We start from the raw sequence: 16,694 nt of genomic DNA, 5'->3' as shown, positions 1-16,694 counted from the left end.
ATAAGATGGCAGTCATTTTTTGAAAGGTGGCCATTTTGAATCATTGTGTTTGTCTGCTTTTCTTTCTAAAGTTTTTTGTTCAGACAGCCATTTTGAGTTATTGCACATGGCAGTCTTTGTTTCTAAAGTTTTTTGTTCAGATGGCCATTTTGGGTTATTGCATTTATCAGCCTCGGCCTCTAGGATTTCCTCCTCTGAACTAGTTGATGACTCATTTTTCATTGGCTCTTATAGAGCCTTAATGATGTTCTTCTTTTTTAGTTTTTTGGATTTTTGGGGTTTTGTCTTATTTTTGGGGCTTTTAACTTCTTCCTCACTATCCAGGGAAATAAGATCCTCTCCCTGTTCATTTTCAATTTTAGAATTCTTGGTTAGATCTGAGGTGGCTATAGCCTCCTCCTGGGGTTGATCATTTTGAATGATCTGCTCTCCCTTATTGACCATCATGACAAGAGCTTCAATTAAGTTCTGAGCAGATATTTCATGCTGACTAAGCTTTTGTCCCATTATTAGCCATACTTAAAATAAAACTTAAGTAAATATTTACCAGGACGTTTTCTCTTCGTCCTTCTAAGTCTTTTGCCGGCCTTTCTTGGGACGAGTCTCTGCCGTCCCCTTCTGGGCGAGTCTCTGCCGTCCCCTTCTGTTTTCTACCACGGCCTTTCTCAGGACAAATCTCTGCCATCCCCTTCTGTTTTCCGCCGGCTTTTCATGCTTGCTCTGCACTGGATGGAGCTTTCCTCGGGAGCTCTTCACTGGATCCCTCATACCCAAGTCCATGTTCAGGTGCCACGTGTCCCGACCTGCGGGACAGTCGAACAGGTTCCCTGGGGGAGGGAGTGAGAGATGGGACAAACACACGCACACACAATACGAAGTGCTGATCAAGTCTTCTTCTTCCTCTTCCATTTATTGAGGAAAAATGACAAGTTACATACAGCTGGTGGGCACTAATTGGTTGCCCGAAATGCAAATGAGATAGAACAGCATGAACCAATCATTGGTGTGGGTGGATCTCTCCCATTGCCTAGAAACCCAACCACTTCCAGGGAGAATGGTTGGTCACATGATTTCTGAGAAACGGTTTGCTCAGTGAGGATGTGAAGCCTAATGATTTCCAAGATGGTGGATAGCTCAAGATGGTGGATAGCTCAAGATGTCTTCTGTATGCAGTGCCCTCCACACGAGACATTTGAAAAGAGAGCAAACTAAACTTAAATCAAAAGGAATAATGTAAATTAAACAGAAATGAATAAAATACAGAATAGAAAAATAAGAGACAAAAATCAATGAAACTAAAAGTTGTTCATTTGAAAAGATAAACAAAGTGGACACATTTTTTTTCAGGTTTTAAAACTTTATTTGCTTATTTAAAAATGGGCATTCCAGTAATTAAAATCATTAAAGTAAAAAAATGGCACTCTGATTAAACTGCATTTTCCAGCCTGCAGGACACCTTGGACCAGCTTGGATTTTACTCTACATTTCCCTGTCATCCCACCCAGTTTCTTCCTTCACCAACATGCAAGTTCTTTTCCTTCACTGCAGGCAGGCGCACCTCCGTTGTCAGTAGTTCTCTGTTCTTTGATGTGAAAGGGGCAGCACAGTCATTTAAACTTGATTCAACTTCTTTGCATCTTACAAAGTTAAACAGCTAAAAGAAGTAAAATAAGACAATGCTTGTGAAATGTATGGTGCATATTTGAGGAGCATGCCTCATTATGATCGCTGGCTTGCTTCTCCTGTTCAATCATTTCTTTGGAAGGCAGCAGATTTCTCTCTTGCGTTTCTGTCTTCTTCAATTTTGACTTATCAAATTTCTCAATCTCAGCCATATTGGATTTGTCAGACATGGTTGTGGAGGAAATGAATCAAGGGTCGCTATAGAGCAATGTCTGGTCTGTGCAGTGGCCACTGCCAAGTCCAAAGTGGACAAAACTTTCCTAGATTAATCAAAGAGAAAAGAAGACACAAATTACTAGAATCTGAACTTCAATAAGGGGTTGGGACCAGCAGATGGTATAATAGTTATACTGCTGGACTCCCATGTAGTCGACTGTGGTTCAAGTCCTGGAACCAGTGACTTAAAATTCACACTGGGAGTGTATGTGCATGCCCAAAATCCTGAGAGGAAAATGGAGGAAAAGAAATTGTGTCATGGCCAAGTCCCCCCTACACACACACACCCCTGGGGGTGCCTTTTCATTTTCTGTCTCTCTGGTGAGTGCACGTGCACTGTAGCAAAAAAAAAGACCTCTCAAAAAGAAAGAAAAGAAAATAGAGACAAATTCATAAAACTGACTCATCAGACATCTGTATATATCCATAACAAGATAGACTAAATTAGTAATTTTAAAAGTACCCACTCAGGTTTGGATGGTTTCAGCATTGATTCTACTTAATATTTAAGGAAGAATTAATATCAGTTATTCACAAGCTCTTCCCAAAATAGTAGAGCATAGAGCATGTCACAACTCACTTTCTGAGTCCAGTATCAAACTGATATAAAAGACAGATAAAGACATCACAAGAAAAGAAAACATGGACCAAAAATCTCTTACAGATTTGGAGGAAAAAATTCCTCAACAAAGTACCAGCAAACTGAATCCAGCAACACATAAAAAGAATCACACACCATGCCCAAGTGCTATCTATCACATAAATGAAAGTTTGGTATAACATCTCAAAATAAATTAGTGTAGTATATTGCGGGAAACTGCACATCAGCAAGTCCGCCGAGGCCATTTTATGAGTCTTACACTATTGCCGTTTTAAGGAAACCTTTAAGTTTCGATTTCTCAGTGAGCAAACTATTACACAATGCCAACCACAATTGGCTCTCCTTCAAAACCACACTATCTGGTACCTCACGATTGGTCCACAAAGCAACCAATCATAACCCACCTTTTACAATCCTTCATTTAACCAATCACCGCCCACCAACATGTATATAAACACAATCTCTGGCCCACAATAAATGGATGACCCTGAAGAGTTGTAACACTGTGTCGTCTCCATGTTGTAACACTGCGTCACCTCCACGTTGCTCATCGAGTCTCTCACTCCTTCTCTCAGGAAACCTGTTTGACTGTCCTGTGGGTCGGGACATTATATTATAGCAACAGAATAAAAGACAAAAACTACATGATCATCTTAATTGGAACAAAGAAAGCACATGACAAATAAACAGTACCATTTCATGATGAAAGCCTTCAATAAACCGAGAGTACAGGTTAACTTCCTCAGTCTCATAAAGATCATCTAGGAAAACCCACAGCTAACATTGCATTAATGATGAAAGCCTGAATGATTCCCCACTAAGATCGAGATAATAAGACAAGTATAGTTTCTTTCACTACTTCTATTCAATGTTCTACTGGAGGTTCCACCCTGACCCAATGGTAAAAGTCATCGTGACTTAAAATCAATAAAACTATTTCTCATCACAAATGACACAATTTTTTTAAGAGAGATTTTGGCTATAGGGTGCATATACTTGACAGAGAGAGGGAGAGAGACAAAGAGATAGAAAACATGAAATCACACCCAGGGAGCATGGCCACACCACAATCCTGTCTCCTCCACACTCTTGGGATCTTGGGGGCATGCACTCACACGAGCTCAGTGTGAGTTTTAAGTCGCTGAGTTCGGGACTCAAACTGTGCTTGATCACATGGGAGTCCAGTGATGGAATCATTACACCATTTGTTGGTCCCAGTAGTAATTTTTTTTTTTTGAGAGGGTTTTTGCTATAGGGTGCGTGTGCTCTCCAGACAGACAGAGACATAGAGACTGAAAGCAAGAAATCACCCCCGAGGGGGGATGGCCATGCCGCAATCCCTTCTCCTCCATTCTCCTCTTGGGATCTTGGGCACGCACGCACACGCGCCGGGCATGAGTTTTAAGCCACCGGGTCTGGGATGCGAACCGCAGTCGACTACGTGGGAGTCCAGCGACAGAGCCATTACGCTAACTGCTGGTTCCCCCAGTTCTAATAATTTTTAATGGATCACTAAAGTTTTCTATATAAAAATCATGTTGGGACCAGATGGTGTAATGGTTACATGGCTGGACTCCCACGAGGTAGACAGCAGTTAGAGTTCCGGATCCTGCGGCTTGTAATTCACCCAAGTGTGTGTGGGGCCCAAGATCCAGAGAGGAGAATGGAGAAGGGATTATGGCATGCCATCCCCCACGGGAGGTGACTTCTCGCTGTCTTTGTCTCTCTGTCTTTCCAGCAAGTGTATGAGCCCTATAGCAAAAATCTCTCTAAAAACAAAAACAAGAACTCATGCCAGGTGCGGGTGCATGCATGTCCAAAATCCCGAGAGAAGAGTGAAGGAATTGTGTTGTGGCCATCCCCTGGGGTAGGTGGGTGATTTCTCTTTCTCTCTCTCTGTCTTTCTGGCACGTGCACGTGCCCTAGAGCAAAAACCTCTCTTTAAAAAAAACAAAAAAACTATTAGAACTAATAAACGAGTTCATCAAGGTCACAATATACATGATCAGTATACTATTGTAGCGCGAGGTGTTACATAAACTGAGATCACCAAGAAATTAAAGTTTTAGGAGCCTTTATTTCTGGCCAGAGACTGCCATCCTGGCCAGGGACTGCCTACTCTGCCACTGGCAGGTAGGGTTTTGGGACAACAGCCCCGACCCAGAGTTTTGCAGAGTATTTGAGCATAAAAACCACAAGCAAATGTTACACTTGGGTGTCCTAAGAGAGGAAGGTCTGCAAAAGTTGCTACATTCTGAGGGAAGGAAAAGCTGCAAGGCATTGTATACCGGTTTTTCAGAAGCTGAACAGCATGTCTTTTGTAAGTTACAACCACATCCTTGTTTTTCCTACTCTACTCTATGGGCTGGGTGAGGCAGGTCTATGGGATGCATTTTAGTTTAACATACACCATTTTTCTTAGTCTATCCTAATCCATGACACTAAAAATCAATTATATTTCTGTATACATGCAAACATAACCATTTTCTAATTCAAGAACATTTTCACCACCTGAAAAAGGAACCCTATACCTATTAATAATCACTGAAAAGTCCCCAATCCTGCCAATCCTAAATAACTCTAATTCACTCAATGTCTGTAGATTTACCTATCCTGGATATTTTCCTTCTTCCTTTTTTTAAGAGACATTTTTACTATAGGGTGCCTGTGCTCTCTGGAAAGAGAAACAGACAGGGAGAAGTCATGCCCCAGCGCGAATGGCCACGCCACCCTCTTCTTTTTTCAGGATTCTGGGCACACATGCACAGCACAGGGTGAGTTTCAAGCCTCCTAATCAGGACTGGCGCCACGGTGGGCCACGTGGGAGTCCAGCGAGGTAACCATTACGCCATCTGGTGGTCCCTATCCTGAACATTTAAAAGAAATAAAATCACACACGAAGTGTGGTGGAGCCACTATGAAGACAAAAATAGGGAGTGAGTCAGCCCTGAACAATGTCAGAGTTCGTGGGTTTCTAGAAGATTCCACAGCGCGGTGAGCTCTTCAGCTGAGATCAGGTTCAGAGAAGAAAGTTATCCAAGACAACCTTCCTCCACTCATCCCCGCACCTCACGCTCTTCGGTTCTAGACTACATTTCCCAGAAATTCTTGCGGCCCTAGTCAACTTCCGGCCAGAACCTGGGGACCTCTCCGGTTTCTCGGGGAACAGATAGCTCGCTCCTTGGTGTCGGCCGCTACCATGGAGGAAGCTCGTCTCCAGCGTGTGGGGCCGGTGTGGTGGGAGTTTCCCTTAGGACCTGGGGGTTCTCCGAGACTCGGGCCGGCGGTTCCGAGTAGGAGCAGGGGTGTCGGCGAGCCCAGGCGAGGCGCTGGCAGGAACGCGGGAGGCCGCCGCCATCTTCCTCGCGCTGCGACCCCGGACTACACTTCCCAGAGGCCCCGGGAAAAAAAGGGCAGCCCCTGGGTTTGCCCGCGGGACCCTCGGCTCCCGGGAAGGTGGAAGTGCGCGGCGAGCGGCCTAGGGTGTGGGGGCTTCGCTCGGCTCCTCAGGTGCGTCTGTGCGGGTCTGAAGGAGCTGACCCGGCAGGACTGGGGTGTGGGACCTTGTGAGTGGGTCCGGCCAAGGGACTGGGCGCGAGGTCTGGGTTTCCCAGTGTGATCGTGACCTTAAGTGACTTCTGCGACGCTGTGTGCGTGTATGTCCCTTTGGTGGGTGTGTCATTGTGACTGTAACCGTGCGTGGGTATGTGCGTATAAGTGTAACTGTATCTTCGTTGTAGGTGTGTGATTGTAACTATATACAACTATGTATGTAGGTTCATGACCCCTTGGTGGGATTATGTGTCTGATCAAATAACTGTGTAACATTGCGTGTGTGTGTGTGTGTGTGTGTGTGTGAAGAATCTAATTCTGAGGCAGTGACCGTGTGTTACTCTGAGGGGATGTGTATGTGTAATTGTGTTTGTGTGAGTGTTAGTAGCAAAAAGTGTATAGGGTGCTTGTTTGTGACCATTTGAGGCTGTGGGAGTGCAAATATGTAACTTTGCAGAGTATTGTGCATGCAGTTGGGAGGTGCATGTAATTGTGCCAGAATGTCAATATATGTATCCTAGTGGCCACTATGTTATTTTGAGTGTGTGATTGTATAACTGTGTAATGCTTAATAGAGGAACTGTAACTGTGTGGCTCTGTGGTAAGTGTGGTGTGGTGACTGTAGCATTGTAGTTTTGTGTCATGTTGTGTTTGAGGGATTTGTAAACGTGGAGGTGTGGCTGTCTGTTCTCAGGGTGAATGTGGGCCTATGACTGTGTGAGTTGTGTATGTAGTACTATTGTTTGGTTGAGATGTACCAGTGAGGGTTATATGGGTTCCCATGGTAGGTTAGTTATTGCAGCATTGGGTGTGAGTGTGGGGTGTCTGTGATTCCCCTTGTTATTCCAGCTCTCTAACTGAAGAGACCCCTGTGGGGTCAGGACAGATTCTGGTTTTGTACAGTTTTGACCCCAGTTTTGACCCCAGAATGCCCAAGACCATGTAGGCTCCTCTAATTTTCAGTCCTTCTTCTCCATGAGTAGTAGATATGGGTCTAGAGTGACATCTGATCTGGTCAGTTGAACCACAAGAAAGGCATCTTATGATTCTTTTCTCCTTCTTCAGCTCCTTTCTTCTCAGAAAAGTGCCCAGAAGAAAGAGGAATGGCTGTTGACCAAGCCAAATACCAGGTGTGCTGAGATTTTCATTCCTATTCTCTTCTGGAATGGTTTTTACTTAATATAGGTTCATCAAATGACCTGGTTTTCACAAACTTCTATTCAAGAAAATGATGAGAAGCCCAGGTTTAGACACACAGATTCCAATATTCTCCTTCTACGTACTGTTCACATGTTAATTTAGAATACAGCTTATTTTCGCCAGTGTGCCTTTTGCTTCTTTTTAAACACACACAAAACATGATTATTTTAAAGAATTTCGAATATACATGTTATAAAGAACAAGAGTGAATTTCTACTACCCAGATACCACCACTGTCAGTATTGTGATCTATTTCTCTTTAGTAACTTTCCTATGCATATATACTATACATTCTTTCCTTTTTTCTTTCTTTGAGAGATTTTTGGTTATAGGGCATATGGGCTCATCAGAGAGACAGAGAGAGACAGAGACAGAAAGCAAGAAATCACCCTCCAGAGAGATTCTCATGCTGCAATCCCTTCTCTATTCTCTTGCGATTTTGGGCAAACATGCACATAAACTTCATGTTAGTTTTAAGCCACCAGATCCAGGACTCGAACCATAATCCACTACATGTGGCCCAGCAATATAACCATTATGCCATCTGCTGGTCTTACTATACATTCTTTTAAGATTGAAATCTTAAAGCATTTACTACTTAGTAGCTTATGTTTTCACTAAGAATCATATATGGCTTTTCTGTACATAATTTGGTTTACTTTAACTCCTGCATATTTTACATACACATACATACACACACACGCAAACATATAATGCTTAACATACAATTAGCTTAAGAAGCAGTAATAATGAGAGGCTCTGTATAACAAATTCTTGCATCATCACTCTAGACATGCATTTTCATTCTTCTTCCGAGTAACCTTACCTCTATTGGTAACCCCATTCTGACTTTGGTGATTATTATTTTCTTGTTGGCTTTTTTTTAATAAAAGAATTTTTAATTTAATTTTATTATTATAATTATTATTACTTTATCATTTGCTTTGGGGCATGTGCACTCACCAGAGAGAGACAGAGAAAATGGACAGAGGAAAAATGAGATAGCAAGCTTCCAGGTCCAGGACTTAAACTGCAGTCAGTCATGTGGGAGTCCAGTGCCTTAACCACCATACCACCTGCTGGCTCTCCTGTTGGCTTTTTTTTTTTTTTTTTTATATGAATTGGCATACTTGTTTATTTCTCAGTTTGTGAAAATGTCCTTGATGTAGCAAACAAATTCAACTCTGATTGCTGTGCAAAGAAACAGAAGGTAATCTGCTTTCAATAAACTTTTATATTTCAACTGCAAACAGAAAACATGCTAAATATGAAAAAAATTACTGACTGAACTACAGGTATTAAATACTGAAAAAAGTTAACAGTTTATTATAATTTATTTTATGCAGCAATCTAGGAAGTTCGCAACCATCAGCAGTTCCAGTGCAATTTTAGGTGCAATTGGGAATTCAGGAATCTTGGTGGAGCTGTTAGTATAGTGAACCTTGTAGGTAAAATACATGCATACTTTTGATAGCACATGTGAAGGAATCTCTCTAAAATTGACTCCTCTTGGCTTTTTAAAAAAATTACTTTTACCACATAACTGCTTATCCCAAAACAATATAGTTTAGTTTTGCCTATCTAACTTTATATAAATGAAATCATGTTGTATGATATTGAGTCTCGCTTTTCTTATATAGTGATACTTAAATTATATTTGTTTAGGGTCATTCTTGTTATAGATAACTAGAGTTGAACATTGTTTCCAATTTTGGGGTCCTATGAAAGACCTGCTCTGTGGGAAAAAAATACATATCTATCTATATATGTGTGTGTGTGTGTGTGTGTTAGTTTGCTATAGGCTTCTTGCGCTTGCCAGAGAATGAAAGGAAGTGCTCCCCAGGTGGTATGGGCATGCTGCATCCCCTTCTCTTCCATTCTCCTTTCAGGATTTTGGGCATGAATGCACATGTGCCTAGTGTGTTTTTCTTTTTCTTTTTTTTTTTAGCTTTTCTTTTGTTTTTCATATTTCTCAGACCAGTCTAGTTGAGAATACTAGACTGTATCATCAACAATACTATATGTTATCATCAACAGGTAATAAACCATTTCTGTGTCCCACAAATGTCATACTTCTCTCTTTTTTCTCCTGCTCTCTTTCTCTATACTCTTTATACAGTGTCTCCTTTTTCATAACTTAGCTTGCTTCACTCAGCAGTAAATCTTACATATTCATCCACTTTCTATCAAACGCCAGGGTCTTATTTTTTATGGCTGAGTAATATTCTATAGTGTATATGTGCCACATTTTTTCAATTCATTCATCTGTTCGTGGACACTAGGTTGGTTTCATGTCTTAGCAATCGTGAATAATGCCACAATAAACACAGATGTCCAAGCACTTTTCCAACTGAGCATTCTCCTGTCCTTTGGGTAGATACCCAGAAGTAAGATTGCTGGGTCAAATGGTATTTCTTTTCAAAGGTCTTTGAGGAACCTCCATGTTTTCCACAGTGGCTAGACCAATTTAAATTCCCCTCGATAGTATAGGAGAGTTCCCCTTTCACCACAGCCTGGCCAACACTTAACACTTTTTGTATTTTTAATCTTTGCCATTTTAATAGAAGGGGTTTAATCTGCATCTCCCTTATGATGAGGGATGTTGAGCATTTCCTCATATGCTTTTTGGCTGTTCATATGTTTTCTTTAGATTTTTGTTCAACTCATTTCCCCATCTTTTAATTGGGTTAATATTTTTTTTCTTGGGTAGGCTGTTTGAGTTCCCTGTGTATTCTAGTTATCAGTCCCTAATGTGTCCATCTTTTAATTGGGTTAATATTTTTTTTCTTGGGTAGGCTGTTTGAGTTCCCTGTGTATTCTAGTTATCAGTCCCTAATGTGTAGCATAGTTTACAAAAATTTTCTCCCATTCTGAGGGTTGTCAATTCATGCTAATTACTGTGCCCTTTGCTGTGCAGATGGGATTTTTTTTTCCATTTTTTGGTGTCATTTTCAATATCTTTTTAAAGATTTTTATAGTTTTCTTTGTAAAGGTCTTTGACTTTCTTAGGTTTATTCCTAGGTATCTTATACATTTTGTGGCTATGGTAAAAGGGATTCCTTTCTTCAGATCTATTTTGTTCAACTTGTTCGTATATAGAAATGCTATAGATTTTTGGATGTTGATTTTGTATCCTGATGCATCACTACATTCATTTATTACTTTGAGACGTTTTCTCATGGAAACCTTTGGATCTTCTAAGTATACCATCATGTCATCTGCAAAGATATTTTCGACTCTTCTTTGCCTGTCTGAATGCCTTTTATGTGATTCTCTTTTCTGATTGCATTGGCTAAGACTTCTAGCACCATATTGAAAAGAAGTGGTGAAAGTAGGAAGCCTTGTCTGGTACCAGTTTTTAGTGTAAAAGCTTTTTAGCTTTTCCCCATCCAGTATAATGTTATCTATAGGTTTTTCGTATATGACTTTTATTGTGTTGAGAAATGAGCCTTCTATACCAATCTTGCTGAGAGTCTTAATTGTGAAGGGATGTTTTCTCTGCATCAGTTGAAATGATCATATGGTTTTTTATCTTTCTTTCTGTTAATATGGGGTATTATATTTATGGTCTTATGTGTGTTGAACCACCCTTGCATTCTTGGAATAAAGCCTCCCTGGTCATAATGAATAATATTTTTTATATGTTGTCGAATACAATTTGCAAATATCTTGTTGAGAAGTCTTGCATCTATATTCATCAGAAATATTGGTCTGTAGTTTTCCTTTTTTTTGTCGTGTCTTTATCTGTTTTGGGAATGAGGATGATGGATGCTTCATAAAATGAATTTGGGAGGTTGCCTTCCTTTTGGATCTTTAGAAATAATTTGACTAGAATGGGGGTTAAATCTTCCTTAAAAGTTTTGTAGAATTTAGAAGTGAAGCCATCAGGACCTGGGCTTTTCTTTGTTAGGAGGTTATTTATTACTGATTCAATTTATTATTGATTCAATCTCATGGGTTGTTATGGGTCTATTCAGGTTTTCTTCATCCTCCTGAGTCAATCTTGGTAGATTCATCCAGAAATTTGTTCATTTCCTCCATGTTCTCTTGTTTGTTGGCATATAGTCACTCATAGTATTCTCTAATGATGTTTTGTATTTCTATCTGTTGTAATGTTGCCTATTTCATTGTATATTTGATTTATCTGGTTTCTTTCTTTCTTCTTTATCAGTCTAGCTAATGGTGTGTTGATCTCTTTAATCTTTTCAAACAACCAGCTTTTGCTTTCATTTATTTACTGTATAGTTTATTTTCAATGTCACTTATTTCTGCTCAAATCTTTATTATTTTTTTTCTCCTGGCATTTTTTTTTTTTTTTTGGTTGTTGTTGTTGTTGTTTTCCAATTCCCTGAGGCATGATGTTAGGTTGTCTATTTGGCTGCTTTTCATCTTTTTCTTATGTGCAATAATTGCTATGAATTTCCCTCTTACAACTGCTTTTGTGGTGTCCCATAGATTATGGAACTCATGTACTCATTATCATTTGTTTTCATAAATTTTTTATTTCAGAGTTAATTTCTTCTGCAGTTAAGAAGTCATTTAGAAGTAGGTTGTTTAGTTCATATGTGTTTGTGTATTTCCTAGCATTTTTCTTGAAATTAATGTAAAGTTTAATTCCATCATGGTCAGAGAAGATGCTGGAGATGCTACAGATTCAAAGGCTTGATTCGTGTCCTATCATGTGGTCAGTCTTTGAAAAGGTTCCATGCAGAGGGTGAGAACAATGTATAGTTTGTGGTCTTAGGGTGGAAAGTTCTATAGATGTTTGTCAAGCTCATTTGATTTACTATTATTTAGATCCTGTATTTCTCTGATTATTTTTTGTCTAGAAAATCTGTCTAAAGGAGATAAAGGAGTGTTGAGATTCCCAACAATTATAGTGTTGCAACCTATCTTTCCTTTTACCTTTAGTAGTTTCCCGTTCATGTATTTAGGTGCTCCTGAGTTGGGTGCATAGATATTTATAATCATTATGTCTTCTTGATGAATTAGCCCTTTAAGTACTATATAATGTACTTCTTTGTCTCTTCTTACAGTTTTTGTCTTTAAGCCTATTTTGTCTGAAATCAGTATTGCAACTCTAGCCCTTTTGTTATTTCTGTTTGCATGAAATATCTTTTCCCAGCCCTTCACTTTTAGTCTATACATGTCTTTATCCATAAGTTGCATGTCTTGTAGGCAACAGATAGAGGGTTTCTGTTTTGTTTGTTTGTTTGTTTGTTTGTTTGTTTTTAATATATTCCACCAGTCTATCTTTTGATTGGAGAATTTAATTCATTACTGTTCAATGTTATTATCAATATTTCTGTCATTAAGTGAGTCATTTTCTTGGTTGTTTTTTTGTTCTCCTATATCTGTCTGTCTGACTTTTTAGTTTTCCTGGTATAGCAATCCCTTCAGACCTTCTGGAAGAGCTGATCTGGAGATGGTAAATTCTTTCAGGTTTTGTTTATCTGAGAATGTTTTTTTTAATCTTTTTTTCCTATATGAAGGATAATCTTGCCAGGTAAAGTATTCTTAGTTGAAATTGTTTTTCATTTAACATTTTGACTATATTTCCCCATTCTTCCCTTACCTGTATTGTTTCAGAGGAGAGGTCCAATGTTAGCCTGATGGAATAACCTTTGTAAGTAATTAGATGTTTCTTTCTTGCCAATTTTAGAATCTTGTCTTTGTCTATAGTTTTGACAAATCCGGATATGATGTGCCTTGGAGAGTATCTTCTTGGGTTGATTCTATTTGGGGGTCCTATGTATTTCTTGGGTCTGGATATTTGAAAGCCTCTCTAGGTTTGGAAATTTTTCTTCCAGGATTTCATTGAATAAATTAACAATGCCTTTATTGTTTTCTTCCTCTTCTGGGATACCGGTTATCTAGATATTTGGGCACTTGATGGTTTCTAGTATTTCTCGTATGTTATCCTTTTTCTTGATTGTTTTCTCAGTATTTTTGATAATTTTTTCTAGGTCAGAGGTTTTGTCTTCTACATTCAAGATTTGATCTTTTGGGGACCAGCAGTTAGCATAATGGCTATGCTGCTGGACTCCCATGTAGTCAACCATAGTTTGAGTCCCAGACCCAGTGACTTAAACTCACGCCAGGTGTGTGTGTGTGTGCGTGGGATTGTGGCGTGGCCATCCCCCCTGGGGAGTGATTTCTCGCTTTCTGTCTGTCTCTGTCTTTCCAGCGAGCGCATGCACCCTATAGCAAGAAACTCCCCCCCCAAAAAATTTGATCTTCTGCATGCTCTAATCTACTTTTAATACTTTTTTTTTTAAGGTTTTTGCTATAGGGCACGTGCGCTTGCCAGACAGACAGAGAGAGACAGAGACAGAAAGCGAGAAATCACCCCCCAGGGGGATGGCTATGCCGCAATCCCTCTCCTCCATTCTCCTCTTGGGATCTTGGGCATGACGTACATGCGCCCTGTGTGAGTTTAAACCACCAGGTCCGGGACTTGAACTGTGGTCGACTACATGGGAGTCCAGTGACATAGCCATTACGCTAACTGCTGGTCCCCTACTTTTAATACTTTTGAGGGAGGTTTTGATTTCCTGTATCACATTCTTCATCTCTAACAATTCCATTTGATTCTTTTTTATGGTGTCTATTTCTTCTTTCAAATCATGAAAGGATTTCCTCATCTCCTGGAGCTCGTTGCCTCCTTTCTCTTGCATCTCATTTAGTTTTGTCACTATAAATATTCTAAACTGTTTATCTGACATTTTCACAAGTTCCACTGTGTTGTCTATGGGCAGTGAGTTTTCCCTTGGGGGGGAGACATTTTGTTGGTTGCTCATATTTCTTGTGTCTATGTAATGGTTTCTAGTCATCTGGTGATCTATACGCTCCTTTCTAAATTATTCAAGTTATCTCTGAGTGTTCAAAGGCATGCAGGAATAGGCAGCTGGCATTCTCTTGTCTGCTCTACCTCACCATTGCTCACAGCACCTTACACTGTTGTCACTGGTCCTGGGTGACCCAGAGTCTTCCCTGTTTCTAGAGAACAGGTGTACTTGAAAATGAGTCACTGAGCTTCAATTCAGGAACAAAGAAGAGATCGCACAGTGCGCATACTATAGAAAACCCTAAAGTCCTGATAGTTCAGAGGCGAGGAGAGGAGAGGATGAGCCATGGGTCCCAGCTGTTAAGTCCTCCAGCCATTGGTGGCCTGGCATATGGTAAGTGCCTTCACTGTAACAGGTGTCCAGATGCTGGGGGAGGAGCACAAGATCATCTCAAAGTCCCAAGCAACAAACCTGAGAGTTCAAAGGCAAGTAGGGGAGGGGATGAGCCATGGGTCCCTGCTGTTAAGCCCTCCAGCCACAGGTGGACCCTCATATGGAAAAGCCCTTCACTGAAACAGGTGTCCAGATGGGGTGGGAGGTGTTTTTAAAACTACCAAATCTAGAACTAGAACCACGCTGTCAGCCATGTGAAATCTAACTGTCTCGCTACCACACCACCAGCTGGCCTGCTCTGAAAATGTTTTTATAAGTACTAATATTTTTACATATGTATGTATGGTATGCATGCTTTCCTAAGGTATAAGTATATAAAGAAATTGCTGGGCCATGATATATATATATGTATATATATCACACATGCCTGGTGTGATTTTCATGCTGCTGGGTCCAGGACTTGAACTGCTGCTGGCAATGTGGGAATTTAGTGCCTTAACTATCATGCCACCTGCTGGACCCCCTACTAGTAATTTATAAACATAAGCATCCCATATTTCTAACACTTGGTCATTTGCCATTCTAACCTTTAATCTGCTGATACCATAGTTTATCTAAAAGTATAAAATACATTTTGAAAATTGCAGGTTATTCAGCATGGTGAATTTTACAAAAGAAGCATATTCAGGGAACCAGCAATTAGTGTAATGGCTATGTTGCTGGACTCCCACATAGTCGACCGCAGTTTGTGTCCCAGACCCGGTGGCTTAAAACTCATGCCTGGCGCATGTGCATGTGTGCCCAAGATCCCGAGAGGAGAATGGAGGAGAAGGGATTGCGGCGTGACCATCCCCCCGGGGGGATTTCTCGCTTTCTGTCTCTATGTCTCTCTCTGTCTGTCTGGCGAGCGCACGCGCCCTATAGCAAAAAAAAAAAAAAAAAAAAACCTCTCCAAAAAAAAAAAAAGAAGCATATTTATTTAACCTGAGCTCAAATCTGATAATGAAACAGAATATTACTAACATTCTAGAAGCTCAGTTCTTGTCCTATCTACTCTTTTCCAACCTCTCCCAAAGATAGCTGTTGTTTTTTAATCGCCACAGATTAATTTTACCTTTGCATTTTATATAAATACTGAGTCGTTGGAAAAGTCTTGACACATTTTTGTATAGAAAAAATACGTCATGACTTTCCTTACTACCCAATAGAATCACATACTACTACTTTATGTTTTGCTTCCTTCTCTTAATGTTAGAATGTATTATGTAATAATATAAATATATTACATAATATTATGTAGCATAAATATGTGAGATTCATCTATGTTGCCACACATAGTTCTAGGTCTTTTGGTACACATATGAATACATTTTTCTTGGGTAATCCCTAAGTGAAATTGCTGGGTTATAGGCTATGCATCTATTCAGCTTTAATAGATAGGGACAGTTTTTCATAATAGGTATATTGTTTTACACTCCCAACTGCAGCATATGAGAATAGACTAGCATAAGAAGCTTTACTACGGATAGGAAGAATAGAACATAATAAAAGGGTAAGTCAGAGCCAGCAAGGCACTTTATTGCAAGAGGGCCAGCTCCACGGTTTGAGTCTCAGACCTGGGGAAATCATGTCAGGCACATGTGCATGTGTGCCCAAAATCCCTGGAAGAAAGTGGAGGAGAAGGGATTGCAGTGTGGCCATTGTCTCCTGGGGGATGATTTCTCATTTTCCTTCTTTCTGTCTCTCTCCAGTGAGTGCATGTGCCCTATGGCAAAACTTAAAAAAATGGTTTTTGTTTTTGTTTTTTAAAAGGATCAATCCACTCATAAGATATAACATTTACCTTTCTCTCAAAGAAAGTCTTTTCTACAGGCCAACAGGTGGTGTGGTGGTTAAGGCATTAGACTCCCACATGTGACCATGGTTTGAGTCCCAGATCTGGTGGCTTGCTTTCTCACTTTCTCTCCCTTTAACTCTCTCTTTCTCTGTCTCTCTCTCTCATAAGCATATATGCCCTATAATAAATTTAAAAATGCTTTAAAAAATGCCTTTTCTGGGACCAGCAGTTAGTGTAATGGCTATGTCGCTGGACTCCCATGTAGTCAGCTGTGGTTTGAGTCCCGGACCTGGTGGCTTAAACTCACGCTGGGCGTGTGTGCATGTGTGCCCAAGATCCCGAGAGGAGAATGGAGGAGAAGGGATTGCAACGTGGCCATCCCCCCTGGGGGGTGATTTCTCACTTTCTGTCTGTCTCTCTCTGT

General features: G+C 40.2%; 1 protein-coding gene across 1 annotated transcript in view; it reads left to right on the top strand.

The window, feature by feature from the left end:
• Window positions 1-5,642: 5,642 nt before the first annotated feature.
• The window catches only part of LOC102481077 (zinc finger protein 383-like), a 35,294-nt gene continuing 24,242 nt past the window's right edge, over window positions 5,643-16,694 (top strand). Inside the window, 2 exon segments of the mRNA XM_006161704.3 lie at window positions 5,643-6,010; window positions 7,118-7,182. The gene's annotated coding sequence lies outside the window, so the exon portion shown is untranslated.

Source organism: Tupaia chinensis, unplaced genomic scaffold (assembly GCF_000334495.1).
Source record: "Tupaia chinensis unplaced genomic scaffold, TupChi_1.0 Scaffold138910_1, whole genome shotgun sequence".
Classification (NCBI taxonomy): domain Eukaryota; kingdom Metazoa; phylum Chordata; class Mammalia; order Scandentia; family Tupaiidae; genus Tupaia; species Tupaia belangeri.
Note: the sequence above shows the minus strand (reverse complement) of the source record. Positions and strands in the feature narration are given on the sequence as shown.